Below are 23,522 nucleotides of genomic sequence, written 5' to 3'. Positions count from 1 at the left end.
AAACAGTTTCCTTTTATGATATAATACGGATAGCGCAGAGAGATAATTAATATCGAACGAGAATATTTATGAAGATATCTTCAGAAATATTGAGGATATTAATAATGAAAGATATAATAATATCTTAGAATTTTAAAATCAAATTATGATGAAGAAATTCATTCACGAAGATTTAGAGCAATTATGGAGCAAGGTATTCGCTAAAGGTTTCAACAGATGTTGAATCATTTGGATTCTTTGAAGGCAGGTTTAGTCCTTGTGATTTATTCAGAGTCTTCTTCATGGTTTGCTCAATCCGATTTCCAGTTCCAACTTTTCTGAGCTTTGCCAACATACTATTCTTTATCTTTATGCCTTCGACGGTTAAGGTCGTGTACAGTTTTTGTTTCTGTATTCAGCTTTTTCAGAATTTGGAGTATTGATTTGTAGACTGGGTGCTTTTCAATATTTCAGAGTGAAATTTCATAATCCTAGGAGACAATTGTTATATGTATATATATAACTGTTGATGTAGAAATGCTGCAAGATTCAAACTACTCATTGTTGATTTCTGGTAGTTGGTATGGCAATTATTGTTACAAGGTGCAAATGAGTATATGATAGGGTTTTACTGAATGAATATAGTGATTTATCAGAGAGATTCAAGTCAATGAGTAATGAGATTGCTGGTAAGTTTGCTGTTGATGTGGTGGAATATAAACGGTTTCCCGGTATCGATGACGAAAGACAACTTATATATCGGGATTATAATAAGCTAATCCGAGTGAAAAGTCGAAGTTAACTTGTTGAAGCTGTGACAAAATTGGCTAATTTGGAAAGGGATTGCAAAGTGATTTTGGGTAATAATAACACTAAAGGAATTAACACAGTTATGTGTTAAACATTTACTCAGTTTCCGAGAGTTTTCAGGTGTATAACTATATGCATCAATCTTTTCTTCCGTAGATGAAGTGCGGTTGGTTCAACCTCTCGATTGAGGTGTTTTTAAGAATCATAAAAGGTTTGAACGCAGATTGGAATCGTCAAGATATAAATGAGGTTTAAGATGAAATCAAGTGGCAAACTTGAAGAATTATTTAGTTTCATATGTTATAATCAATAGTTTAATTCATTTTAACTGTCCAATGTCTTTAGTCCACGGTCGATAATCCACAGTTAACAGTCCAGTAATTCATATATAGTTTAATATATTATATTCGAATTAATTAATACGTGTCGTGACCCGTATATGTCTCAGACTCGATCACAACTCAAACTATATATATTATTGTAGAATCAACCTCAACCCTGTATAGAGAACTCTATCATTACTGCATATAGAGTGTCTATGGTGATTCCAAATAATATATATAGATGCGTCGATATGATATGTCAAAACATTGTATACGTGTCTCGATATTTAAAGTGCGTAAAATAAATAATAATAGAAAATAAATGACGATAAATAAAGTGCGTAAAGTAAATAACAAAAATTAAATGACGATAAATAAAATTGCGATAAATAAACTGCGATAAATAAAATGTAATCAGTTAGCTAGGAACAATTCGCTAGGAACAGTTAGCATGGATTCTTAACAAAATTTCTCATAGTTAATTTGTCTGTTTCTAAAAAAAAATTATTTTGCCAAATGTTTTCTTCATTATGCCACTTGTTGGATTCTGATAGGTCAAAATTCAAATATGAAAATGATTATTCTGCGGTGAACGGATACGTATATCAGTGGTTGTAAGTAGGATAGTAAATGATTGTTGAATCAGATTCGAAGAATGTACAGTGTAATTTATTAATGTGAAATCTAAATATTCCTTGGGTATTACCTACCCGTTAAAATATTTTCATCATTAACAGTTTGTACAAAAGAATTTTTAATTACAATGTTTATGAAAACATATATACATATATATTTTCTTCAGATGTAATCATGGATTTAATGAGTTAATATGATATTAATCTCATTTGCTTTACCGTTAGAACAAGAATACATAATCTCTAAAATATTAAAGATTACATAATCGCCATGAAGAACGAATATAAATGATGTAGAACGATTCACAGATTGATGATTATGCTCGAGGTACATAATGAGATGTTGAGGTGTGAGATGTTGAACTTGGGTTGTTGATGGTACTGATGCTATTACTGATGGTACTGTTGGTGCCGGTGATGTTGCTGAAGCTGGTAACTTTTGCACCATATTCTCTTAATTGATTACTCGAGCGCCAAGTTCGTTGACTTATTCTATTATTCCGGGATGATTGTCGGTCGGAACGAGCGGATGAATAAAGTTTAGAATTTTAGATAGAATATAATCGTGTTGAGATATTCGGGAAATGAGGGTGAAAATGATGTTTCGGACTGATTCGCCGGTAAGTGCTTAAGGTTCATCGCCAAGAGGGGAATGTGGTTGGTGAAAAGGATCGCCTTCTTCGCGTCTCCATTGATTAAATCAACTACGAACCCATCAGATGAATTGGGGATGGCTGATTGATTGATTCATTCTGGGGACACCTCTTTCGGAGCTTAGGTGAATATCCATGTCGGAATAGCTGTCGGAATAGCTATCGGAATAGCTATCGAAATCTGAGGGACTCGAATTGGTTGAGGGATTCATCTCATATGATCAGATGAAGGATTTTCGATAAGAAATAGATTATAGGATGTAGATTAGTACTCTGCAATACATAATTTACATATGCATATATAATACTAAAATCCCATAAGTTACGGAGGAATCTACGGAAGCTGTCAGGCAAAGGTAACAATAACAGATACGATAAGATATGAATTTATCTATACACTGTCTACGCAATAGAGGCAGTAAGACATGTCTAGACTAAGAATGATAAGCAGGTAATTTCCTAAGGATGATAAGCAGATGATTTCCGACTAGAAATGATAAGCAAAACTTTTGACATGCAGACACGGTCGAAGTCCAGACTCACTAATGCATTTAAACAACTATCAGTTAGACACACTAATGCAAGACCTGGTTCGCTAAGACCACCGCTCTAATACCACCTGAAAGGACCCGTCCTACTCCATCTGGACGAAGTCTTCAACAGTTGGTCCCATTGCGAGGTTCTGACCTCTATATGCCATGAACGACTCCATGTAATATGAGCAAATGCACAGCGGAAGATTTCTTTCATACCTGAGAATAAACATGCTTTAAAGTGTCAACCAAAAGGTTGGTGAGTTTATTAGTTTAACATAAATAATCATTTCATAACTTTAATACACCACAAGATTTCATAATTCCATTTCTCATAAACATACGTCCCATGCATAGAGACAAAAATATCATTCATATGGATTGAAAACCTGGTAATCGACATTCAAAATATGTATATAAGAATATCCCCATCATTTCGGGATCCTCCTTCGGACATGATATAAATTTCGAAGTACTAAAGCATCCGGTACTTTGGATGGGGCTTGTTGGGCCCGATAAATCTATCTTTAGAGTTCGCGTCAATTAGGGTGTCTGTTCCCTAATTCTTAGATTACCAGACTTAATAAAAAGGGCATATTCGATTAGATAATCCAACCATAGAATGTAGTTTCGATTACATGTGTCTATTTCGTAAAGCATTTATAAAAGCAGCGCATGTATTCTCAGTCCCAAAAATATATATTGCAAAAGCATTTAAAAAGGGATTAATGAAACTCACCTATTGTATTTTGTAGTAAAAATACATATGATGATATTTTAACAACTGAACAAAGTAGGGTTGGCCTCGGATTCAAGAACCTATATCATTTGTGTATATATATTAATACACGTAACTGTAATTGAACAATTTATATATATATATATATATATATATATATATATATATATATATATATATATATATATATATATATATATATATATATATATACAATTTATTGGTTATATCCTTTATATGTTTCATACATTCATTTTGTATCTTTTTAAATAATTAAAAATATAAATTTTATTATGTTATATGTATTAAATATATGTATATTATTTGTTTGTTAAAAATTATAATAATGCTTAATTAATATTAGTAATGGTAAAAATGATAATATTGATAATACTTGTTACTAATAATAATGATAGTAATGTTAACGATTCTACTAATAATAATAATAATGATATTAATAATAATAACTATAAAATTATCAATGTTACTGTTATTGATAGTTATGGTATTGATTTTAATAATAACATAATAATGATATTCATAATATCCATAATAATATTTTTAGTAAATTAATAATAATGATAATCATAATAATACTTAATGATAATACTAATAATTATGGAATGATATAAATACCAATATTTATGAAAATATTAATAATTTTTTATTATTTTCATAATAATAATAACCATAATCTTAATAATGATAATAATACTAAAATGTCATTCCATAATTAAGAACCCGTTTGAACTTCATATCCAATTTAAAATTATAAGACTTTTTAGACCAAGATTCTTGAATGAAATATGTTCCACTTCAATCCTATAAACTGTTTGGACCGTTAATTTACCTTAAAACACAACAGAGAGTTCGAATTTGATTGAAGAACAGGTATTGACTTTTTTTTATTCGAACCTTTGACTCAAGAATTGGACCTCGATAGTAAGAATTGAACTTCGGGACTTTACAGATAGTTTAAACTAAATGTTTCTAACGTATCTGCAATCATACATTTTGAAAAACAAATTGAAATCGAGTTTTTGACAAAAAGTTTCAAGAACAGGGTCTGCAACTGCAGTTTCTGATTTTTCTGTTTTTAAAATTCGAATTTGCAGTGAGTAATTTGTATAGTGTTGTGGTGTAAGTAGGTGAATGATCAAGGTATCATCTACAATCATTTTAACGTGTTTTTGTATGGTAATGGAAGTCGACAGCCGTATGAATCAGAAGATAGAAAAGAATAAAATAAAATAAAATATATAAAGGAAAGGGATTGCTAATTGTCCTTAATTGAATTGAATTGTACGATTGATAGCTTAGTGTAACAAACCAAAGACAATAACAAAAGTGTAACTGCAGCTTGAGAGGTACCAGGCATATAATTCTTACCCGTTAGTTTTTATATATTAAATTTTATATTTTATATATATATATATATATATGATGTATATTAATAATATTAATAATAATAATACAAATAATAAGAATTGTATTAATAATAATACAAATACTAATAATAATATTAATATTAGAAATAATAATAATTTCCACTAATACTAATAATAATTATATTAATAATAATAATAACTAATAATGATACTAATAATAATCAAATGATAATAATAATACTACTACTAATATTAATGATCATAAAATTTATAATAATAATAGTATTAATAATAACAATAATGCTATATCAACATATAGTAATTTTCATATATATATTATCTTTTGGTAGTATTTATATATACAACACTGATAATAATAATAAAAATATTAATTTTATTAAGGGTACTAATAATATTATTAGTTATAATATCATAAGTTTTATTAATGATAATAATAATATTAACAATTTATACTTGTCAAATTTCATATATATATATATATATATATATATATATATATATATATATATATATATATATATATATATATATATATATATATATATACATACACTGATTTTTAATGATACAAATATTAATAATGAAAGTAATGTTAATAATATTTACATAAAATTTATCCCTTAACATGTATTTATATATATATATATATATGTATATATATATATATATATATATATACACACATATACATATATATATATACATTTAATTACACATAATTGTTCGTGAATCGTTGGAGTTTGGTCGAGGTCAATTATATACATGAAAATAGTTCAAAGTTTTCGAGACTCAACATTATAGACTTTGCTTATCGTGTCGCAAACATATAAAGATTAAGTTTAAATTTGGTCGAAAATTCCCGGGTCATCACAATGGAGACCACCACAATATTCACAACCTACTTTCATACTATGAATTTCCTTGGTGATTTTGTCCATGTTTCGAGCAACACCGTCTATTTTTACACTTAGGGAGCTAAGGTCATCATAAGCACTGGCGTTTTGGACTTGAGCATTACGAGTAATTGGCCGTTCTTGATGCCACTCATGAGAATAATCGGCTAGCTTCTCGATTATCTCATAAGCCTCTTGCTCGGTTTTGTCCATGAGTGAACCTCCGGACGCTTGATCAATGGAAATTCGGGTTGCAACATCACAACCCTTGTAAAAGATTTGGACTTTTTGGAAGGTATCCAGACCATGATTTGGACAACCTCTTAGCATTTTGGAAAATCGATTCCATGCTTCGTACAAGGTTTCCATCGGCTTTTGACAAAATTGGGTGATTTCGTGTTGGAGTCTCGCGGACTTAGAAGCTGGAAAATATTTCTTAAGAAATTTTTCCAACATACCATCCCATGTTTCTATCGTAGCTTCGGCCAATGAATCTAACCAACTTCGTGCTTCCCCGTGGAGTGTCCATGGGAAAAGTCTTAAAAATATGGCCTGGTCAGTTTCTGGTTTTAGTTTGAAAAGAAGACATATCTCTTGAAAAAGACGAATATGTTCGTTTGCATCTTCATTCGGACCACCACCAAATTGACACCTGTTATTAATCATTTGGAGAATAGGTCCTTTTATTTCAAAATTTACCTCACCAGTGGGCGGAGTAATAGCGCTACCTTGTCCGGTTCGGGTTGCCTTCATCTTGGCCGCCATTGATTGTCTTGGTACCACCGGTCTTGCTTCTCCTTCCATTTCAAATTTTAGAGGAGGAACGGGCTCACCAAATTCAGAATATCTCGGCTTGGTTGTACTTGATTCTGATTCAAAAGTTTCCTGCTTTGATGAAGATTCAAAAAGTTCAAGTACTTCTTTTGGGATCCTACCGAGTTTCTTTCAGGTTCCGTAAGCAGTGTAAGTAATGGAGAATCTGAACTTCGGGTATGTGGCATATGCAACCTAAAATCTGTCAATCACACAACTAACAAAACTATTAAATGCACCGATTCTATAAGTCTAAAAATCAAAGACTATTAATAATTTAAAATAATTAAGAAACTACTTAATCATAAATTAGTTAACAATTCTATTTTGACACAAAACTGTCCCCGGTAGCAGCGCCAAAAACTTGATGTGCGAAATGTGGTATATGAATTGTTGTATAAAATAGAATGGAAAAATACCGGTTAGAGATTGCTACACACTAACGGGCAGTGTACCCGAACGTGTAGTAGTATAGTAAATGGTAAAATCCGTGTATCGTTCCAAGGACCGTATCTAAATCAAATTAGGATTATGGACTAAATTGTGATCAACTAAGAAAATTACAAGTACAAGATATATTTTGGTTTGCCCTTTTACGATAGGCGAATCAAGTGATGAATAAGATTAAAAAGACAATATTTTTGGTATTTTAAGTTTATAAAAACAGAAAGATAGTTTTGATATCAAATTAAAGAAATATGCTCATCTAGACTTTTTACCCTTAATGTTGAATGTTATTTAGGATTGAAATCGGATTGATTGGTTATGCACGAGAACTAATTAATTGGTTCACCAAGAGTAGTCTTGCGCAAACACTCAAACGGGATTACACGATGCAAGATGTTCTTGTCATCTAAGACCTCCTATTTGTAATCAATTAATTCAACTAGATTGAAGACTTGAAGAATGATCAAGTCAATGGTGTGTTAAACATAACCCACTCCTATATCAACTAAAGGTTTAACTTAGTTCATTCCCTTGGTCCGGTTAAATGCTCAATTCTCCCAACCCAAATAATTAACTAAGTGTTATAATAAGATCCCTATAAACGTCACTAGATAAGGCAAATCACTAACACATGTCAATTGATGGAACTAGGTAGTTGAGAGTGTGTATAACAGATTCTAAGGAATTAGTCATTCACCTAGACAATTACACATACTAATTAAGCTATTCCAAAGTATCTACAAGAGTCGTTCTTACATTCTTATGCAAATTAACCATTTGAACTCAACTTATCCCTTTTGGTAAAAGATGGATAAACACATGTCACTAGATGTAAATCAATACATTAACTTAACAAGATGATGTTTCTTAATCAAATGAACATATCAATTAGTTGAATCGAAAGGATTAAACTTAACAAGAATGGTTCTTGTATTCAAACAACAAACTATCGTGCATGATTACAATCAATCAATAGTAAACATTCAACATCTCAGCTATTTATCTAGATGAACATAAAATGGACTAGCCAACAATCATGCTTGAAAACTTAAACACAACAGTAACAAAGATAGAATTCATTGTAAATACAAGATTAACATTTTTGGAGTAATCTTGGATGAAGCTCTTGAATGATCTTGGATTCTTCAATGATTTGAGTGCTTAGATGCACTTTGATATACCCTAGAACTGCTTTGAATCGTATGTTTTCGTCCCTGAGCAGAAAGGAAACTGGTATCTCTGAAATGAAACTGGATAGGAATTTAAATAGGCTGAAAAGTGGTTGAAAAGCATCGTGCGCGGCGCACTCTCTTCACCTACTACACTTTAACTTTACAGCTAACAATCGCACCTTAATTTATGATTTTCTGGTATTCGTGCGCGGCAGGGGTGCGCGGCGCGCCCAACTTTTCACGGTGCGCACAGGGTGATTTTACACGGGGCGCACTCTGGTTTCCAAACATCAAGATCCCTGATCAAAATTCTTGTGCGCGGCTGAGTGCGCGTCCACTGTGCGCGGCGCGCACAGCCTTATTTTTGCTGTTTTTGGTCTTCTTTTGATTTTTGAGCTGTTTCATCTTCATTCTAGCATGTTTCTTCAAGTTTACAATGATTCTAACTTAATTACAATACAATGAATTTTCAAACAGAAATATTACAAATATATACGAAATAACCGATAATAAGACTTGATATTGTGACTATTAATATGTGTGTTTGGAACAATATCAATTATATTGACCTTTGGTATTTAGATGTGATCAGAGATAGGGATACCTTTGTTAGTATACCCTATGGAGTTGCCTACTTCTTGGCTCATGTAGGTAAGGGTGCTAGAGGATCAAGTGACATGCCGGGGGTCACTATATCACTTGTTTAGGAAACTGGTTCGGACTCGACCCAAGTGAATCAGAACCTCCAATCATACCGGTAGATCAAGCCGTTAAAACTTTAGGATTGGATGTATATAAAACTGCAAAAGCTATACAAGTGAGGGGTGGGGTAATTAGTTTAAGACGACAAGAAGTTGTTGCTCCCGCTCCTATGGAGGAAGATGATGAACCTGAGCAAGATACTAGGAGAAGATGGAGACAGCCAGATCAGGCTAGTTCATCTAATGTAGGTACTTTTGAGTTCGATATGTTGCAAAATTCGTTTAATTCATTGAGTTTAGATGTAAGGAACTCATATGAAAATTGGGGACAGAGATCAGAAAACCAGTATACTAGTTTGTCTCGGCAATTAGGGGACATTAGGAATACCCAACTAGCTCAGGGTAATATTTTAGAAAACATCCGATATGATCAAAGGGGCCAGGGAGCACAACTTGAGTGGGTACATCATCAGGCATATCTATACGCAGCTAACCCACAGACTTACGCACCCTCAGCCTTTCCTTCATACACCCCATGGCAAGCACCCAGTGATCCTATACCTCCACCTTATGATCCCAACGCTGCTTTAGCTGCAAGTCAGGATGCCTATTGGCGTTTTTACGAGGAACAACGCCAAAATGAACAGCGACAGCAACAACAACAGGAACAGGAAGATCAAGGAGGCCCTTTATGGCCATTTTTGTAGTTTTTATACGCCAAAATGAACAGCGGCAGCAACAACAACAACAACAACAACAACAACAACAACAACCGTTAGTTAAATTCTACGAATTTATACGCCAGAACTTTTTCTTTGAGAATATTATTTCTAACATGTGCTACATATTACTTGATTTCATACTTTGGTTAGAAGTATGCGAGAAACTTAGAAAACGCAAGAATAACGTACGGTTAGTGAAAATCGGAGAAACGTCTTAAGACAACCAAACGATTGATAATTCACTTTTAATAATTATTTTATATAATTATTATGCTTTAAAGGTACTTTTAATTTATTAGAAGTTTTATAAATTTAAAACGCGTAGAATTCGCTAAAACGCTCTGTTAACGTTCCAGTTTTGGTTTCGGTTAACGACACTTAGCAACGAATTAAATAATTATTAAGAAAAATAATTATTCCATGTATTTTATAAAAATTAGAATTCTTTTACGATTAGCAGAATTTAATTTAATTAAAGAATCCGAAAGAATTAACGTTTAGCGATTCGGGTTGCGTTTTCGGCTAACGACACTAAAAGGCTCTTAACGGGATCCCACAGAAAGATATCTAGCATCATTTTAGAGTCATATATTCAGGTTGCGTTTTCGGCTAACGAATTTGTTATTGCATGATCAGTGATTTTGAGTTTTTCAAATGCATGATATTATGTTATATTCAGATTCCTTGCAAAAAAAACTATTGAGTTTAGGCTTTGGATTCGCTTGATTTCGTTTCCGTATGATTAAGTTATGTCAATTTGAATTATCGTTGTATTTTTGTTGCTTGATCAGAAATCTGGTATTGATAGACAACGAATTGCCATGTGAGACTTATAACACTGGAAATATAATTTAAAAACACTCAATTTAGACTAGGATATCATGTTGTTTGCTTATGTATAGCTCGAGATATGCTTGAATTAGTGTAAAAGTAGTTTTATACAGCACTTGCATGAAAATAACCTTGTATGATAAAATTTGTTAACTTTTGTGATTAAATCTTTGCATATTTGAAAAGTAGACAAAAAGTACTTCATCTTTCATGTGGATATCATAGGCTAATTGTATCTAGATCTTCGGATAATCGCGTGCGAATGTGACTAACTAAATGAGAATCGAATCTGTAAATTGCACACGGTTTGGTACTCTGTGGATTATGTGAATTGTTTGAGCATGTATGCTTCTGGAAAATGAAACTTAACATGATATTTGACTTATTGTTAGTTTATTTCAATCTCTGGAACCTTATGCATTGGGCACAATAGAGCCATACTTTATGTGAATTCTTAATTGAGCTGAAAACTGAATGATCAACTTGCACGAATGAACTGTACAAATTGGCTAAACAAAAGTTGCTAGATTTTTTATATTTGTTACTTTGATTGGTCCTTGAACTATGTCCACTGGTCTTGTATCAATTTCATGTTCCTAACTCCGGTTATAGCCAAAATGAAATCAGTGCGCGGTCAGAAACTGACTTGGCAAACCCCAAATGTATCTCTTCTGATTCCTGACTTTTAATTGTCGTATGAGTCCCTGGCCGGACTTTTTGGAATCGATTTTAAGTATATTTATGATCTGGAGTTTGCCACATTTACTTGAATTTTGTACTATGATATAATGTGCTAAGTATGCTACGTGTTCATAAACTTTGTGCATGACGATAAACTGAAATTGTGAAAATGATCATTTATGACCTGAAACGTATTGTTTGACTTAGGTTTGACATGTTGACCAATATTTGACATGAACCTACTGGTGTTGACTTTAGTTGACCACATTGACCAAGTTTGACTTTCGGTTTGACTTCGGTTGACTTTGTTTGACTTGCATGATATAGTTGACTTTTATTTGGAAACGCGTCGAGTCGAGCAATAAGACAACGTACACTATGAAACCACACTTATTTAAGATACATATATTGACCAACCTACATACGTATACTTAGGTTGCATTACTCTGCTATAAACCGTACAAGTTATTTGTTCACTTTTCAATCCGAGCTTATTTCAAAGATGAGTCTACAGTCCCACTTTTTACATGTTTTCAGGGATGAGAATACACGCTGTTATATTTACATTTTCAATTACTTTTATATTGACATGGGTACTACACATATGCATAATGAGTTTGTTCAAAAAGCCTCTAGCTTGAATACTTTTAATACCATCGGTGTAAGCACAATTTAGATGGACGGATCCGTTAGGTTGACAACCTCACCCACTATAAAAGCAGTGGTGCATTTATTTTGAACATTAAATACATTTGAACAAGTGTATAACATTTTACGAGGTAAGGTCGGGTGTAGTAGTTTCTATACTCGGGTTAATGCTAGTATTCAGGTGCTCGGTTTATGCAAGCGATAGAATCTCGTGGTCAAGGAAACTAAACTATTTTTCTGATAACTGTTTTTCAGATCCTGTTATATTACTTTAAACCTGTAGATTCACCAACATTATTTGTTGACCTGTTTTTGCGTGTTGTTATTCTCAGGTATTAATTGCTTTCGCTGTAGAATATTGCTGTTACGTAGAAGTCAAGCCAAGCACTGGGACCAGTGTTAACATTCCGTTAAATGGATTTTTGATGGGTGTTACATTTGGTATCAGAGCTGTGGCTATAGGGAACTAGGATACATTAGTGTGTCTAACCGTAGAGCGCATTAGTGAAGTCTAGTCTATAGCCGTGTGTCTTGGACGACTTTTATACACCATACCTGCACTATTACTTCACAATGCTACATGTAAGGCTACACATTATACCATATACATATACGCCTTATACCATGCAACATGGACTTGGACTAAATATACTATATCACGAAACACATACGAACACCCGAAGCCATATTTAACTAAATTAAGTTGACTACGCCATCTTGAACTTATGGAGTGATGTCGAATGGAAATGTGAGATAGCGTAATGTAATGACCGGGATTACATTACGGTAACTCATATAGAAGTTCCAACATCGCGAAATAAGGAATTGGGGCCGAGTCAAGTAGGTTACCTGGATAGACAACATTTAGAACACAAATCGTATAACCCCGAATGTGAGAAGGAACTTACCATGTGAAAATTAATTGTTAATATAGCTTATAAGTAACTTGTGATCTTGACCCAACTCATCATTGCTCGACACTGTCTGTCACCACCAATCACTACTTGTCACTACTAAGACACTACTTGAACACACTCGTCATCTCATACCACTACTCAGTACTGTTTATCACTGATAACTACTATTCAACACCGCCTCTCACTGCTAGTCACGACTGATCACTGCTTCTCACTGCTTGTCATTACTAAATACTACTTACTACTACCCCTTGCTACTACTCAATACTACTCATTACCGCTTACCACTACTAAGTAATACTCGACACTACCAACACCTCAGCGTTTTACTACTCGCTAATGTGCATCACAACTCATTTCTGATATGTCTTTAGAGGAGGAATTCTTGATAACCGCCCACACAATACGTAGTAGATATTGTCCACTCGATTACCAACTTACCTACCATTCAGCCATCCGCCGTCCATGATTTTGTTTTCCAACACGAGCCTGCCAACTGAAGACCATTATGCCTTATTGGGTGCATTAGAGTACATGTCCATATACTTATGATGTAAGCATGCTGTCTAACAACTTATACGTCACTACTATCATCACTGCTTATCACAACCCATCGCTACTTATCGCTAACGCCACCACTCATTGCTACTAGTAATACTACCCGTTACCATATCCCTCATCATTTTGTTCCAACATACTATTCTTAAACGACAATCATTTTCATTATACCCACAAACATTACCAACCAACTTGAACACATCGACGCGAACTACACTTCATCTGTTCCTGCGAGACCCACCCGTCTGAGAGTTTGTACCAATCCTTTCCGATTAAATACCAGATTTTGTTTGAGTCACCATTACACCTTGTTCATTTTCGTTTTCCATGAAATTCGTCACGTTCTCACTCATCAACCATAACGTTTTTATATGCTGTCAACACCGGTGCTGAGAGAAGCCTTACGCTAGGGAAGTTTGGTCGCAACGTTTATAACAATGTACCTTCCTTAGACAACGTGTACTCTATAAAACTATTAAACTGGGAAGTTTTAACCTCGTGGTTGAAACAAACTGGTTATCTAACGATACAACCAAGGCAGCTGCGACCAGAAGGCTATTCGAATTCCTTTCCCGGTGGTAATGGTGTACGGAGAGGAGATTAGTACACCGTCATGTTACATTAATTACTCGAAGGTCCAGAAGTACATGAGATGAGAATATCTCGCAATTCTGGCACATGTGAGTAAAGATGAGCCGACATTTAAGAGACCCGAATATTTCCCAACTATTAGAGATTGCCCTGAGGTTACACGTCCACCCCACCGTGAAGTCGAATTTCGGATTGATTTGGTGCCAGCAGCTGCATCCGTTACGCGTACAATATACAGACTTGCACTTTTAGAACTACAAGAGCTTCCCATAGTGAAGAACATGAGGGTTGTAATGCCCTAAATTGTGACATGTATTAGAAGGTGTGTCACATAACCACGAATTCCCAAGTTGGAGCTCCAGTCTTGTTTGTTAAAAAGAAAGATGGGTCGATGGGATTGTGTATCGACTACAGAGAATTGAACAAGTTGACAATCAATAATCGGTACCTGCTACCGATGATTGATGACTTATTTGATCAGCTGCAGAGATCTAGTTATTATTCGAAGATTGATTTAAGATCCGGGTATCACCAATTGAGAGTCAAAGAAGTTGATGTCCCGAAGACAGCGTTTAGAACACGTTATGGACATTATGAGTTTACAGTGATGTCGTTTGGTTTGACGAACGCACCAGCAGTGTTCATGGACCTCATGAACCGTGTGTGTAAGCCATACCTAGATAAATTCGTCATTATGTTTATTGCTGATATATTGGTGTACTCCAAGAACAGAGAAGAACACGAGCAGCATCTACGTTCGATATTGACTATGCTTAGAGAAGAGCAGTTGTATGCAAAGTTCTCTAAGTGTGACTTTTGGTTACCAGAATTACAATTTCTTGGCCATGTTGTAGGGGCCAATGGATTACAGGTCGATCCAGCAAAGATTGAGTCGGTTAAGAATTGGGAAACTCTAAAGACGCCAACGTAGATTAGGCAATTTTTGTATATAGCTGGTTACTACAGAAAATTCATTGAAGGATTCTCTAAAATCGCCCGACCATTAACCGCATTGACTCATAAGGGCAAGAAGTTTGAGTGGTCAGAACCGCAAGAGACTGCATTTCAGTTGTTGAAGGAGAAGTTAACAACTGCACCAGTATTGTCTCTACCCGAGGGAAGTGAAGATTTTGTTGTTTATTGTGATACCTCACATCAAGGAATGAGTTGCGTACTTATGCAACGAAACAAGGTTATTTCTTATGGATCGCGTCAGTTAAAGATTCACGAGCAGAACTACACTACGCATGACCTTGAGTTAGGAGCTGTTGTCTTTGCACTTAAAATGTGGAGACACTACCTGTTTGGAACCAAGTTCACTATCTTCACTGACCATAAGAGTTTACAGCACATATTCGATCAGAAACAGCTCAACGTGAGACAACGACATTGGATGGAACTACTTAACGATTATAACTGCGAACTTCAATACCATCTGGGCAAGGCGAATGTTGTGGCGAATGCTTTAAGCAAAAAAGAGCGAGAGAGACCTCTTAGGGTTAAAGCTCTTAACATAGTTGTCCGTACAAATCTCACATCACAAATCTGCGAAGCACAACAAGAAGCCATGAAACAAGAAAATGTCGATGTTGAATTTCTCAGAGGAATGGATAAGAAATTTGACATCAAAGAGGATGGAACACGGTACTTTGCTAACCGAATTTGGGTACCAAAGTTTGGTGGATTGAGAGAACTAGTGTTGGAGGAAGCACACAAGTCGAGATACTCAATTCATCCGGGATCAGATAAGATGTACCATGATTTGAAGGCGTTTTATTGGTGGCCGAATTTGAAAGCTGACATTGTTACCTATGTCGGGAAGTGCTTGACTTGCGCTAAAGTCAAGGCTGAACATCAGAAGCCATCAGGATTATTAACTCAACCAGAGATTCCCCAGTGGAAGTGGGAAGGTATTTTCATGGACTTCATTACGAAATTGCCGAGAATGGCAGGAGGTCACGATACTATTTGGGTTATCATGGATTGTCTCACTAAGTCCGCACACTTCTTACCGATAAGAGAAACTGATATAATGGAGAAGTTGGCTCAGATCTACATTAAGGAAGTCGTCTCTAGGGATGGAGTGCCTATATCCATTATATTTGACCGCGATAGCAGATTTACTTCCAGGTTTTTGGAAATCATTACAGAAAGCAATGGGGACCCGTTTAGATATGAGTATAGCATATCACCCCCAGACGGATGGCCAAAGCGAACGAACTATTCAGACTTTTGAGGACATGCTGAGAGCGTGTGTCTTTGATTTCGAAAATGGATGGGATAAGTATTTACCACTAGCTGAGTTCTCATACAATAACAGCTACCATGCGAGTACTAAAGCTGCACCTTTCGAGGCATTATACGGAAGGAAGTGTAGATCTTCCGTTTGTTGGGGTGAATTGGGAGATAGTCAGTTGACAGGTCCTAAGATTATTCAGGAGACAACTGAGAAAATTCTACAGATTCAGGAACGACTGAGAACGGCTCGAAGTCGTCAAAAGAGTTACGTCAATGTTAGACGGAAGGACATAGAGTTCCAAGTTGGTGACAAGGTTATGCTTAAGGTATCACCTTGGAAGGGTGTTGTACGATTTGAGAAACGATGTAAACTGAGTTCTAGATATGTTGGACCGTTTAAGATAACTGAAAGAGTTGTACCGGTAGCTTACAGATTGGAACTACCACAAGCACTCAGTGGTATTCATGACGTTTTCCATGTATCCAATCTAAAGAAGTGCCTAGCCGATGATAATTTGATTATTCCTTTAGAGGAACTACTATCGATGACAAACTTCATTTCATTGAGGAACCTGTTGAAATCTTGGGCCGTGAGGTCAAACAGTTGAAGCAAAGCAGAATTCCTATCGTTAAAGTTCGGTGGAACGCGAGAAGAGGACCAGAGTTCACGTGGGAGCGTGAAGACCAGATGAGGCTGAAATATCCGCAACTTTTTCCCGAGAAAACTACTTCAGCGGACGATCACTAAAATTTCGGGACGAAATTTTCAATAACAGGTGGGTAATGTAACAACCCGACTTTTTTCATTAACTTTTCCGTTAAATACTTCACGACCGTTAGTTAAATTCTACGAATTTATACGCCAGAACTTTTTCTTTGAGAATATTATTTCTAACATGTGCTACATATTACTTGATTTTATACTTTGGTTAGAAGTATGCGAGAAACTTAGAAAACGCAAGAATAACGTACGGTTAGTGAAAATCGGAGAAACGTCTTAAGACAACCAAACGATTGATAATTCACTTTTAATAATTATTTTATATAACTATTATGCTTTAAAGGTACTTTTAATTTATTAGAAGTTTTATAAATTTAAAACGCGTAGAATTCGCTAAAACGCTCGGTTAACGTTCCAGTTTTGGTTTCGGTTAACGACACTTAGCAACGAATTAAATAATTATTAAGAAAAATAATTATTCCATGTATTTTATAAAAATTAGAATTCTTTTATGATTAGCAGAATTTAATTTAATTAAAGAATCCGAAAGAATTAACGTTTAGCGATTCGGGTTGCGTTTTCGGCTAACGACACTAAAAGGCTCTTAACGGGATCCCACAGAAAGTTATCTAGCATCATTTTAGAGTCCATAGACTCCCTTTTGGGCCACTTGGCCAAAATTCTTCACCCCTCCATGGTTTATATGTTATTTTCGTGGCCCGTTTGTGTTAAAACCCAACTAGTTAAGCCCTTAAACCTTTTAATCTCTAAAATTAAACAAAGAAAAAGGATCACGGCTCCTCCCTCTTCTTTTGGACGAATTTTACAGCCCCTATAATCATCATCTTCATTGCCACCTTCCAAGATCAAGAACACCTTCAATTACTTGCTCGTTTGCTTAATCGTTTACATAATCGTGTTCCTCTCGTTCTCCTCTACGCATTGGTGTAATTTATTTTTTGATCAAAGGTATAAACACATGAACCCTAATCTTAAAAATCTGATTTTTTTTTAAAGTTTCATAGTTATGTTGTCAATTGCTCAAGTCTATACGCGTACATGTTAATTGTTATCGTTAAATTGATCGTTTGATGCGTTAGGGTTTAGAACCGAATTTGTTATTGCATGATCAGTGATTTTGAGTTTTTCAAATGCATGATATTATGTTATATTAAGATTCCTTGCAAAAAAACTATTGAGTTTAGGCTTTGGATTCGCTTGATTTCATTTCCGTATGATTAAGTTATGTCAATTTGAATTATCGTTGTGTTTTTGTTGCTTGATCAGAAATCTGGTATTGATAGACAACGAATTGGTATGTGAGACATTTACCACTGGAAATATAATTTAAAAACACTCAATTTAGACTAGGATATCATATTGTTTTCTTATGTATAGCTCGAGATATGCTTGAATTAGTGTAAAAGTAGTTTTATACAGTACTTGCATGAAAATAACCTTGTATGATAAAATGTGTTAACTTTTGTGATTAAAGCTTTGCATATTTGAAAATTAAACAAAAATTACTTCATCTTTCATGTGTATATCATAGGCTAATTGTATCTAGATCTTCGGACAATCACGTGCGAATGTGACTAACTAAATGAGAATCGAATCTGTAAATTGCACACGGTTTTGTACTCTGTGGATTATGTGAATTGTTTGAGCATGTATGCTTCTTGAAAATGAAACTTAACATGATATGTGACTTATTGTTATTTTATGTCAATCTCTGAAACCTTATGCATTGGGCACAATAGAGCCATACTTTATGTGAATTCTTAATTGAGCTGAAAATTGAATGATCAACTTGCACGAATAAACTGTACAAATTGGCTAAACAAAAGTTGCTAGATTTTTTATATGTGTTACTTTGATTGGTCCTTGAACTATTTCCACTGGTATTGTATCAATTGCATGTACCTAACTCTGGTTATAGCCAAAATGAAATCAGTGTGCGGTCAGAAACTGACTTGGCAAACCCCAAATGTATCTCTTCTGATTCCTGACTTTTAATTGTTGTATGAGTCCCTGGCTGGACTTTTTGGAATATATTTTAAGTATATTTATGATCTGGAGTTTGCCACATTTACTTGAGTTTTGTACTATGATATAATGTGCTAAGTATGCTACGTGTTCATAAACTTTGTGCATGACGATAAACTGAAATTGTAAAAATGATCATTTATGACCTGAAACGTATTGTTTGACTTAGATTTGACATGTTGACCCATATTTGACATGAAGCTACTGATGTTGACTTTATTTGACCACATTGACCAAGTTTGACTTTTGGTTTGACTTCGGTTGACTTTGTTTGACTTGCATGAAATAGTTGACTTTTATTTGGAAACGCGTCGAGTCGAGCAATAAGACAACGTACACTATGAAACCACACTTATTTAAGATACATATATTGACCAACCTACATACGTATACTTAGGTTGCATTACTCGGCTATAAACCGTACAAGTTATTTGTTCACTTTTCAATCCGAGCTTATTTCAAAGGTGAGTCTACAGTCCCGCTTTTTACATGTTTTCAGGGATGAGAATACACGCTGTTATATTTATATTTTCAATTACTTTTATATTGACATGGGTACTACACATATGCATAATGAGTTTGTTCAAAAAGCCTCTAGCTTGAATACTTTTAATACCATCGGTGTAAGCACAATTTAGATGGACGGATCCGTTAGGTTGACAACCTCACCCACTATAAAAGTAGTGGTGCATTTATTTTGAACATTAAATACATTTGAACAAGTGTATAACATTTTACGAGGTAAGGTCGGGTGTAGTAGTTTCTATACTCGGGTTAATGCTAGTATTCAAGTGCTCGGTTTATGCAAGCGATAGAATCTCGTGGTCAAGGAAACTAAACTATTTTTCTGATAACTGTTTTTCAGATACTGTTATATTACTTTAAACCTGTAGATTCACCAACATTATTTGTTGACCTATTTTTGCGTGTTGTTATTCTCAGGTATTAATTGCTTTCGCTGTAGAATATTGCTGTTACGTAGAAGTCAAGCCAAGCACTGGGACCAGCGTTAACATTCCGTTAAAGGGATTTTTGATGGGGTGTTACATAAAATTTTTGTACTACTAAAGTACAACTCCCATCTCATGTGTGATTAACATATTTGTTGACAGGTACTTACGATGATGAGATTCGACATAACGAAACACGAAAGTATTATTGTGATATGAGGATTGGATATGTTCATACAATAAGCATTTTACAATGTCCAATTACTTAACAAAGGAAGTTCCATATACTTTACACTTTTTGTCCTCTCAAATTTATACATTTAATCTGATTTTATGTAATGAGGGCATTACATAATCTTAATTGTGGGGTGGGAATATATAAATTCTCGATAACTTATAAATTGGAGGTTTTTATGAAAATTTTGAACATTTTTAAACAAATATATCTAGTCAATTTTTAAGGTAATTACGAGCAATTAAAGATTAGGTGTCAAAAACCGAAATTATTGTCTCAATACATTAAAAATACATAAGTTTATTTGATTAAAACCTATAAAAGAAAACCAAGTATAACAGAATTTATAAACCTATATGTTTAAAACCATTTATCACATGTTTCTATGAAGTTATTGCAGATATCATTGCTTTGGAATGTATAAACCTGAATATCCCATTGATACGAGTAATAAAGGATGAATCAAGTCCATCCCTTAAGGAAGTAAAGTCTTCCAAAATGACACACTTGCTAACTTATGTTAGAAGATGCAGTCCAGAACAGCTGTAGGTTGACGAAAAATCTTGAAAAGTCATCTCTATCATCGGCTGAAAATCCACCTCACCTCAGCATCAAACAGGGTTTTTGGTGGTAAGACTTATCCTAACCATGAGATGGATCTGTCTCGTACAATGGAGGGCACATTGCAAATTAGCTTTTAAGACTAATGAATCTAATCCCCAGATGGATGATCTCCGTAAAGATTAACCGCATCTATGTTTGACCGCGGTCAACATACATATGCCATAATAAATTGAGGTGTGCAAACTCATGGTCCACCGATGATATTTGGACACGATATAAGTTTCTTCTAAAACTTATGCTATTTTATGAATTATATTGTGTAAAACCATTTTTAGGACATTCGGTTTCAAGTTCCATGATACTTCAATCATGGGGGCAGATAGCTTGCTAATCGCCGACTGAGACTACGGTTTTCAGTTACCCTCGATCGGAATTTGAGGTTAAAATCGGAAAACGTGTCTAGTGTAACAACTAGCATGCCATTTTATAAAATCATAAAACGTTTTCACAAGGTCCAATTTTCCCTAAGGATCCAAATTTTTTTTAAACCTTAATCACGAGTTTCAACTTTGTTTCTGTTGTCAGAATTTCATTTCGTGTGGTGTGCGTGTGATCCAATAAATATTGTGTAGTGTTTCCAACTTGTTCCATATAGCGTGTGTTTTCATTTCGTGTGGAGTGTGTTGTGTGATTTAATGTTTGACATGGAAAAATATGTAATGTTCCGATTCTATTTAGAAGATGTAATTGCTTGAGGACAAGCAACGTTCAAGTGTGGGGTATTTTGATATTGCTTTAAACATACATATATTTCGACGCAATATCATTTATATTTCATAGGCTTTTACCGTTTACAAAGACATTCAAATGCATAATTCACGAGAAAAATGACAAAAGTAAACACGAGCTTGAAGTTTGAAGAAACGACGATAAACGACGGATTTAAACCAAATACATATCGAGATAACGTTACTCGAATGCAAGTTAAAGATGATCGAAGAAAAAAAGAGTTCAAATGAAAGTTCCAAATCAATATACGTCAACACGGGATCAACAAAGAACAAACGCAAAAATAAAAATAAGAAAAGTTCTGTTTCAACTTACGCGGATCGCGTATACACCCACGCAAAACGCGTAATCTTGTTGCTCCTACGCGGAACGTGTGATCCTCTACGCGGAACGCGTAATCTCGAGACCAGATCCAGATTCAAGTTCACATGGGATGGTTGCTTTTGGGTTTAATATTACAATTTTACACTTCTTTTTCAGCTTTACAGAATTAAAAGAGGTGTAACTCAAGTTCACCTACTACTTCAAGAAATATGTTAAATACGAAGTACATTTATCAGTTGGACATACAGAAAAATACAGAAAGAGAGTAGAGCAGAGAGAGAGATATCAAGTCCAATTAATTTTACTAGTATCTTTATACTCCGTATAATTTAAGTCCAGTTCCAATTAATTTTCAAGTTCCATTTTTAGGATAGTTTCAATATTAAGGGTGTATTGTTCGTGATTAAGGGTATTATTGTTTGAGTGCAAAGGGTGTTGTTATTGTAATTTTCTACTATTTGAAGTTAATGAAAGTGAAGATTTTCGTAAGTTTATCCCATTAAAATTATCGTTATCAATTTTAATCGTTATTATTATGTTTGTATATTTATATTTTTATGTTTACCCTAGTATAATGAGTAGCTAAGTTTCCCTAGTGTTTGCTTAGATGTAGAGCCTCTAGTGAAATGGATTGTTATCATTTGTAAAAAATTAAAATGAACTTAAGTATTTTTAACATTGTGCCGAATTAAAAGAACCATTATTATGTACTTAGATATTTAACCCTTGTCACTTAATTTATTAGATTCAAATAACGAAAGTTATTTTTATTTATATAAATTAAGCTTCAACATTAAAAATGATTTAGACGAACTTATGAATAATTTATTAACACTAAATTAGAAATAAAGTTCGCTGGTTTGGGTAATATCACTAGCTATATAAAACTGAAATTGTAAAAAGGGAAACCGTTATGATTTGGGCTTTGGCGAAAGTCAAAACTGGGTTAGGTCTCAATTTAAATACTTAGGGAATAGTGACTATCCAAATAAGATCAAATGAAAATTAGACTTAATTTAGCTAGTTGAAACTTTATTTATTCGAAAGAAAAATATAAGGTTTTATACTAAACATTTTAATAGAGCTTAAACTTAAAACAATCCATGGATCTAGAGGTGACATATTTAAGTAAACACTCCCATTTATATATTGCAATTTATTATTATTATTATTATTATTATTATTATTTATTTACGTATTATTATACAGATTAAATAAAAATATTAACTCAAATATACTTTAGTTTAAACGTACTGTTTTGTCACATTGAATATAACCTACGCGTACCATGTACACTTTCACACAAACCTCGTAACTTCAAAAATATACGCGGAACGCGTATATACGTACGCGAAATGCGTACGTGTAACACCAGTACTGTTACGAATTTATTTAAATTTCAAGGTTTTAATTAAAATCTTTATTATTAATTTTAAGTGTTTGATTATAATTAGTAAAATTATTATAATTCCCTTTAGACCATCTTTAATTTAATTAAAACTTATTTATTTATTTAATTTAAGTAAATTTGTATTTTATTTTATTAGTTAAAACAGATTCCAAATCAATTAGTTTTATTACAAGTTATTGTTTTATTAAT

This window comes from Rutidosis leptorrhynchoides, chromosome 11 (assembly GCF_046630445.1).
Source record: "Rutidosis leptorrhynchoides isolate AG116_Rl617_1_P2 chromosome 11, CSIRO_AGI_Rlap_v1, whole genome shotgun sequence".
Lineage (NCBI taxonomy): Eukaryota > Viridiplantae > Streptophyta > Magnoliopsida > Asterales > Asteraceae > Rutidosis > Rutidosis leptorrhynchoides.
Note: the sequence above shows the minus strand (reverse complement) of the source record.